Source organism: Macaca nemestrina, chromosome 3 (assembly GCF_043159975.1).
Source record: "Macaca nemestrina isolate mMacNem1 chromosome 3, mMacNem.hap1, whole genome shotgun sequence".
Taxonomy (NCBI): domain Eukaryota; kingdom Metazoa; phylum Chordata; class Mammalia; order Primates; family Cercopithecidae; genus Macaca; species Macaca nemestrina.
In genome coordinates, this window is record NC_092127.1 from 74,391,828 (window position 1) to 74,398,991 (window position 7,164).

The 7,164-nt window shown below is 41.7% G+C and overlaps 1 pseudogene; it reads left to right on the plus strand.

Annotated features, from left to right (window-relative positions):
- The first annotated feature begins 202 nt into the window (after nt 1–202).
- On the plus strand, nt 203–813 carry LOC139362177 (B-cell CLL/lymphoma 7 protein family member C pseudogene; annotated as a pseudogene).
- The last annotated feature ends 6,351 nt before the right edge of the window (nt 814–7,164 follow it).

Sequence of the window (7,164 nt, forward strand, 5' to 3'; positions counted from 1 at the left end):
AAAGGACCAGGGAAAGAGGGAAAGAAGCGGAGGCGGCCAAAAGTGGAAAAAGACCAGTGTGCCTACTGCAAAGAACAGGGGACTCGCGGAGGCGTTAAGGACGAAAGAGGGCGCAGCCAACTCCCGGGGGGACGGCAGGCCGAGAGTGCGGCGCCCGGGCCTGGTGCCAAGCCTGAGCCCGCCAGACAGGAGGCGGCCCCGCCGCGGGCTCGGCTCCGGCCCCAGCCCCGCCAGCATGGCCGGCCGGACCGTATGGGCCGAGACCCGGAGCCGGGCCGAAGATGACATCAAGAAGGTAATGGCGACCATCGAGAAGGTCCGGAGATAAAAGAAGCAATAAGTGACTGTGGGCGACACTTCCCTTCGTATCTTCAAGTGAGTGCCAGTGGTGGACCCCCAGGAGGAGGAGCGAAGGCGGGCAGGTGGCGGGGCAAAGAGATCCCGTGGCCGGGAACGTCGGGGCAGGGGCGCAGTCCCCGAGGGGGTGGCCCTCTCATCCTGCTGGATCTCAATGATGAGAACAGCAACCAGAGTTTCCATTCGGAAAGTTCCCTGCAAAAAGGCACAGAGCCCAGTCCTGAGGGCAGCCCCCAGCCCAGCCGCCCTGTGTCACCTGCCGGACCCCCAGAAGGGGTCCCTGAAGAGGCTCAGCCCCCACGGCTGGGCCAAGAGAAAAATCCCGGGAGCATAACTGCTGGCAGCACTGACGAACCCCCAATGCTGACCAAGGAGGCCCTGGCAATGATCCAGCAGATGCATGCCTGGACACACTTGAGTAATTGAAAGCTAAAATTACTGATTAAAAAAACTGACTTTCTATTCCCAAAGACAAGTACCCTCGTAGAACAAGTGACATCTGCCTGTAAGGTCTGTCAGCAAGTAAACGCTGGGGCTACCCGAGTGCCAGAAAGGAAACGAACTCGTGATAACCGCCCAGGAGTCTATTGGGAAATAGACTTCACTAAAATAAAACCTCACTATGCTGGATATAAGTACTTACTGGTGTTTGTAGATACCTTTTCAGGATGGGTAGAAGCCTACCCCACCCGGCAAGAAACGGCACACATAGTAGCCAAGAAAATTTTAGAAGAAATCTTTCCTAGATTCAGACTTCCCAAGGTAATTAGGTCAGATAACGGGCCAGCCTTCGTTTCTCAGGTAAGTCAGGGGCTCGCCAGGATATTGGGGATTAATTGGAAATTACATTGTGCCTATAGACCCCAGAGCTCAGGACAGGTAGAAAGAATAAATAAAACAATAAAAGAGACCCTTACTAAATTGACCTTAGAGACTGGTTTAAAAGATTGGAGATGCCTCCTATCCTTAGCTCTGTTAAAGGCCCAGAATACACCTAACCGTTTTAGGCTCACTCCATATGAAATCCTCTACGGAGGACCTCCCCCTTTGTCAACCTTGCTTAATTCCTTCTCCCCCTCCGATCCTAAGACTGACCTACAGGCCCGGCTAAAAGGACTCCAAGCAGTACAGGCCCAAATCTGGGCCCCCTTGGCAGAACTGTACCAACCAGGACATCCACAGACCAGTCACCCCTTCCAGGTGGGAGACTCTGTCTACGTTAGACGGCATCGCACTCAAGGACTAGAGCCTCGGTGGAAAGAACCCTACATTGTTCTCCTGACCACACCCACAGCCATAAAGGTTGACGGAATCTCCACTTAGATCCACACATCCCACGCCAAGGCTGCTCCAGAGACGTCTGGACCAACACCACTTAAGACATGGAAACTCCGATGCTCCGCGGACCCGCTCAAGATAAGACTCTCTCGTATCTAACTCCTTGCTTATTGTTTGCCCCTCTTCCCTGCACCGTCTCTAGTATAGTTTTTGACGCTAACCCCCCACCGGCCATTTAGCCTGACCTGACAGATAATTAATTTTAGTAATCAAGAGGTCTTAAATAAGACCTCCAAGAATACTCCTATAAAGACTTAGTTTCCAGACCTCTATTTCAACCTAAAAAAAAAATATATATATATATATATATAGCAGAAAAGATAAAAGACACAGGCCCCCGGTTTACTGGTCCCACAGGAGTCCTATTAGGACTCCTCAGGATAGACAAGAATAAAAAGGACAGGCTAGAAAAATGTCCATCAGCCGGAACAGGTTTTATGCCTGTCCCGGATGCAAGACAGAACCAATAAAAAAACTTGTAGAAATCTGACTCACTTGTATTGCAAAAACTGGTCCTGTGTAACTACTAATAATAAAAATTAAAAATAAGCCACAAAACCTTAGTATATAACTATGCCCTTTGTCCAGCCCTGTACCACAACCCGATATTCAGAAAATTGCAACCTGGTTCGCATCAAGTTTAAAGATGCGGCAAAATCTGATAACAGATAAATAACAACAAAATTAATATAAGGTCTCTATTTATACCAGCACAACCCGCCTAAAATTCCCCTCCAAATCAGACTATTAGTCAATCCAGACACTGCCCCTGTTGCAGTAAAGCCAGACCAGGTTTTATTAGAAGCTAGAAAGCCCCCGGTTTCCATATCGGAGAAGCCCCAACTAAAAGCTCCTCAAAACACTTCCCCGCCCTTAATCTCCCTCATCCTCGCCGACATATTAAGAATTAAGGTAGCGGCTAAAGTTAAGACCGGGACAGCAGCCCTAGTGCATAGTAACCATCATCTGCAACAACTTAAAGTAGCCATAGATAAAAACCTTAAAACCATAGAACAATCTATCACAAAACTTAAAGAGTCCTTGACTTCTCTGTCTGAAATTATATTACAAAACCGACAAGGACTAAAAATTATCTTTCTGAAAGAGGGCGGGCTCTGTGCAGCCCTAAAAGAGCAATGTTATTTTTATGCAGATCATTCAGGAGTAGTTAAAGATTCTATGGCAAAACTGAGAGAAAGATTAGACAAGAGAAAAAAAGAAAAAAAATCTCAACAAAGTTAATTTAAAAATTAGTACAAGCAATCCCCTTGGCTTAGCACCCTAATCTCCACCATCTTAGGACCCCTCATCCTGCTCACGCTCATCCTGACTTTCAGGCCATGCATACTCAACCACTTACTCACCCTTATTAAAAATAGATTACATGCTATGGTTCTGACCCAACAATACCAGACCCTCAGGACTGAAAAAGAGGCTCAAGATTGAGCCTCTGACACAAAAAGAGGAGGGAATGAAACTAGGCCTCATAAAACTTAGAAACTGGCCTCATATAGAAAAAAATAACACCAGGTGGCTCTGGATAGGGTCCCACCCTGCCTCAATAAGGTCCCACCCTGATAGGGTCCCACCCTGCCAATTCCGGGAAACAACCTCATGGGGTCCCACCCTGCCAATTCCGGGGGTCCCACCCTGCCTCGAAGTTCCCGGAATCAACAACTCCAGAAGAAAAAACCTCATAAGGTCCTGCTCTAACCAATTAGAACAAGACACCTTGCTCAGGCCATAGCTAGACCCAATTACCACGCGCCTAAAGCTTTGTTTGAATTTCGCACCATAAGCTGTGTTTGAACTTGTGTTTGCCTATATAAACAGCCTGTAACAAGCAGTCAGGGTCCCAGGGCCAACTTAGAGCTTGGGACCCTAGCGCGCTAGTAATAAATAACTCTCTGCTGTGAATCTTGTGTCAGTGGTCCTTCGCAGCCACCCCTGCCCAGGAGGGAATCGACAGTTCGGTTCCAACAACTTGACCTCCTCCCAGTTGTGACCCTGGGTAGGTCACTCTAGCTGGACTTCATTAGCTCTCTAAATGTCTCCCTAATTGTAGTGATGCCACTTGTGTTAATTTGTCTGATGCCCAAGATCCTATAGATTCCAAGCCGCCCGAGAGCTCGGTCTGCTGTATTCACTGCTATAACTTCCACAAATTGCTATAGTGCTGGGAATTTAGATAGAGTTTAGGAAATGCTTGTTGAAATAATTGATTATAAATTATTGTAACTTACTCTAATATTCATGTAGTTGGGCAAAGGACAAAATTATGTGCAGTAGGTAATCCTTTAAGAGAAGCTGCTTTAACTGCAGATATACTGCCTCATGGTTGGTTATTTGCCTCTCAGGTTGAAGACACTGAGATGCAGTGAATTCAATTTAGTGTCAATTTTGTGGCTATCTCATATACTAACACTTGACTCAAATTCCATTGCTAAACAAGGTCCTTTCTATCCATAAATAGAAAGTACAGAACTGGGGTTCTTCTCTACTTCTAGGTAGAAAAGCATAACTTCACTCAGAAAAACTGATTTTACTAAATTTGCAGGATTAAACTTAATACATTATTTAAAATAGGAGGGTGTAGAAATGGCTCCTTTCATCTTTTCTGCCTGGTAGTATATGAAATTTATTCTCTTTGAGATGCAAAGAAAGACAATCAAATCACTTATGTGTGCCAAATACACCCTCCATTTGCATCCGTTATCCCCCTTGGCTAACTATCTCAGGTCATTTGATTGTTCTGACACAATAACTTGCCATCTGAGAAATATAATTGTTATAGCAGAAAAAACTGTTGAATCTTATAGTGTGCTTGGTCTAACCAAAAACATAGCAAATTTATAATTAAAGTGAATTAAACAATTTTGCTAGAATGAATAAAGGCAATTGATATTCACAGACATATACATTAGACAAACATAAGAAGCAAATGGAGCATGTCATTATTTCAAATTGGAAATTAGAAAAATAATAGATTACTCATAAAGCTATCCAGGAACACAGAAAAATTGGTCATGGTGGAAATTTTAACTGTGAAAAGTGATGCAATTAAGTATAATTGGACACTCACTCTGAACAGCAAGATGATACTCAGGGCAATCAAGAACAGATTCAGAATTGGAAAGAAAAAATTGAAGAAAGCAACATCAACAGTCGTATTTTTAAAAAACGTAGTCAGGCAGTGCACATTATGACTTTCAAGTAAAATTACTTTAAGAGTTTCATTTGGACCACAAATGAAATCTTTTGTTCCCCAAATCTCTATTGTACTTCAGGAATTTCGAAAGTCATTTGTGCTCTTTAGAACAAAGGGCTATTAAACTCAGGCTTGAAATGCTCACAGTAGTATTCTGAAATACATCTATTTTTCATTTATTCATCAGTTCAACTATTTCTAATACATTTCTACTATGCATCAAGTAATGGATAAGATAGAAGTTCTTTGCCCTCAAGATATGATTGCTCAAAGTAACATGTTCTGAGAGGTTTATGAAGAGTGCTAGATAATCCCATAAAGAGAGCCTCTAATTCCCTGGAATTATTAGGGAATCCAATTTGATGTAAATCTTGTCAAATGAATAGAAATTTGCCTGTAGAGAAGGAGTAAAAGGTAATTCATGTCTGAAAGATCAACTTGCGGAGAAAAATGGGGAAAAAAACTTTTACCTCCTTGTGCTAAATAATACAACCAGGAACGTTCCGCCCAATGAATAAATCATCTCAGGACAACTACTACTCATTTAAATGCATACGTGGAAGCTTTGATGTTTTTATGTTATGTGTTCTTAGAAAGGAAGGAGGAAATTTTATCACATTTTCCCTCAGAAATCTAGGCTATGTACATATTCTGTCTACATTAATTAAAGTTTTAATATGCTACATAAATCCATTACTCTCTACATGATATGAAAAAGCTGAAGATGAAAATATATTTATTTTCTGAAATTTTTACAAGAGGTTATGTACATTTTTTTCAGAGCCAGTATAAAATTTGAGAGTAAAGTACATTTGTTAACAACTAAGATTCTGGAGTCAGTCCGCCTAGATTTCAATCTGGGCTCTGCCATTTATTAACTTTGGGAACTTCAGCAAATCTCTTTAATCTTTCTGAGATTCAAGGTCCCCATCTATAGAACTGGAATAATAATGTTGCTACATTTAAAGGTTGCTGTGAATAATAAATGTGATCATGCTTATCAGTGATTTGCACAGTTCCTGGCACTGAGTATGCATTCAGTGGTTTAGTTACGATTGCAATTTTTGTAATCAAAACCCACGGCACAGACATGCATGCATGCACACTCAGAGGGGTAAGAAAAGAATCGCACTTTATTTTGAAAAGAAGTAACCAGAATTAGCTAAAACACAGCCAGGTCTTATCTTCTCGTACCAACCTTTTACCTTCACCATTATCGTTTTTTATCACATCTTATAAATATTGGTTGAAACAAATCAAAATAACCTAGGACAGAATGCTTCCCCAATCTTGACAGTGCATCATCCCTAGTCATCACCAAGACCTCTTCTTATGTGAAAAGCTAAGCAAAATAATAAGGTGGTCCCCCACAATGCAATGTCTCTTTTTAAAATGTACTTCCTTCTTTTTATTCTCTCACATTACATCCAATGCCACTACCTGCTCTTTTTAATATTTTACTTTCTTTCTTTTCTATTGTATATATTCTCATCACTTACTCTTCCTTACTGGGGACACTTGAATCCTTAGCTACAACTGCAGCTCTCACTCCTGCAAAAGTCAATTTGCAAGCTCCTTTGATTCTTCCTTTTGAAAACTATTTCTTCCTTCTATTTTCACTGCTGCTAATCTATCCAAACCCCAATTTTTCATGTGTGGCCAGTTACAATAGGCCTCCTGCCTTCCAGACTGTAATCCCACCAATCCACCCAACAGTTCATGGCCAGAACATTCCCGTGTTCAATAGTCTCTAATGATACCATTAGCTATAGGATAAAGTTAAAATTGCTTAGTATAGTGTTCATAATAGAAAAATCAATTTTAAAAGAATCCACTAAGATTTTTTTCTAAGTAGGCAACAGTTTAAAAATGTACGCAAGAAGGAAGGAGGAAAGGGAGGGAGGGAAGATAAAAGGGGCTCTTAGACTTCATAAATCATGTTCATACTTCCATTTAATGTAATAATGGTCAGATGGGTAGCCCTGCATTTCTCCCTATGTGCAAAAGTAGGGGAGCTGTACATCATCATCGACTGTTGACCACTGCAAGATCTAATTTCAGGCACATTTAAAATACTGGCCTTCTTTAAAAATATCATTATTCCCCAAATGTATAAAAACAAACTTACTACACTGTCTCAAGGATATGTTATTATTTCAAATCATTGTTCTGCTTTCGATAAATCCAATGTATTACAGTGTGCAATTTTTTGTGTTACATCTGAAATACTTTTTGTAGTTTTATTGGTTCCTGAAGAAAAA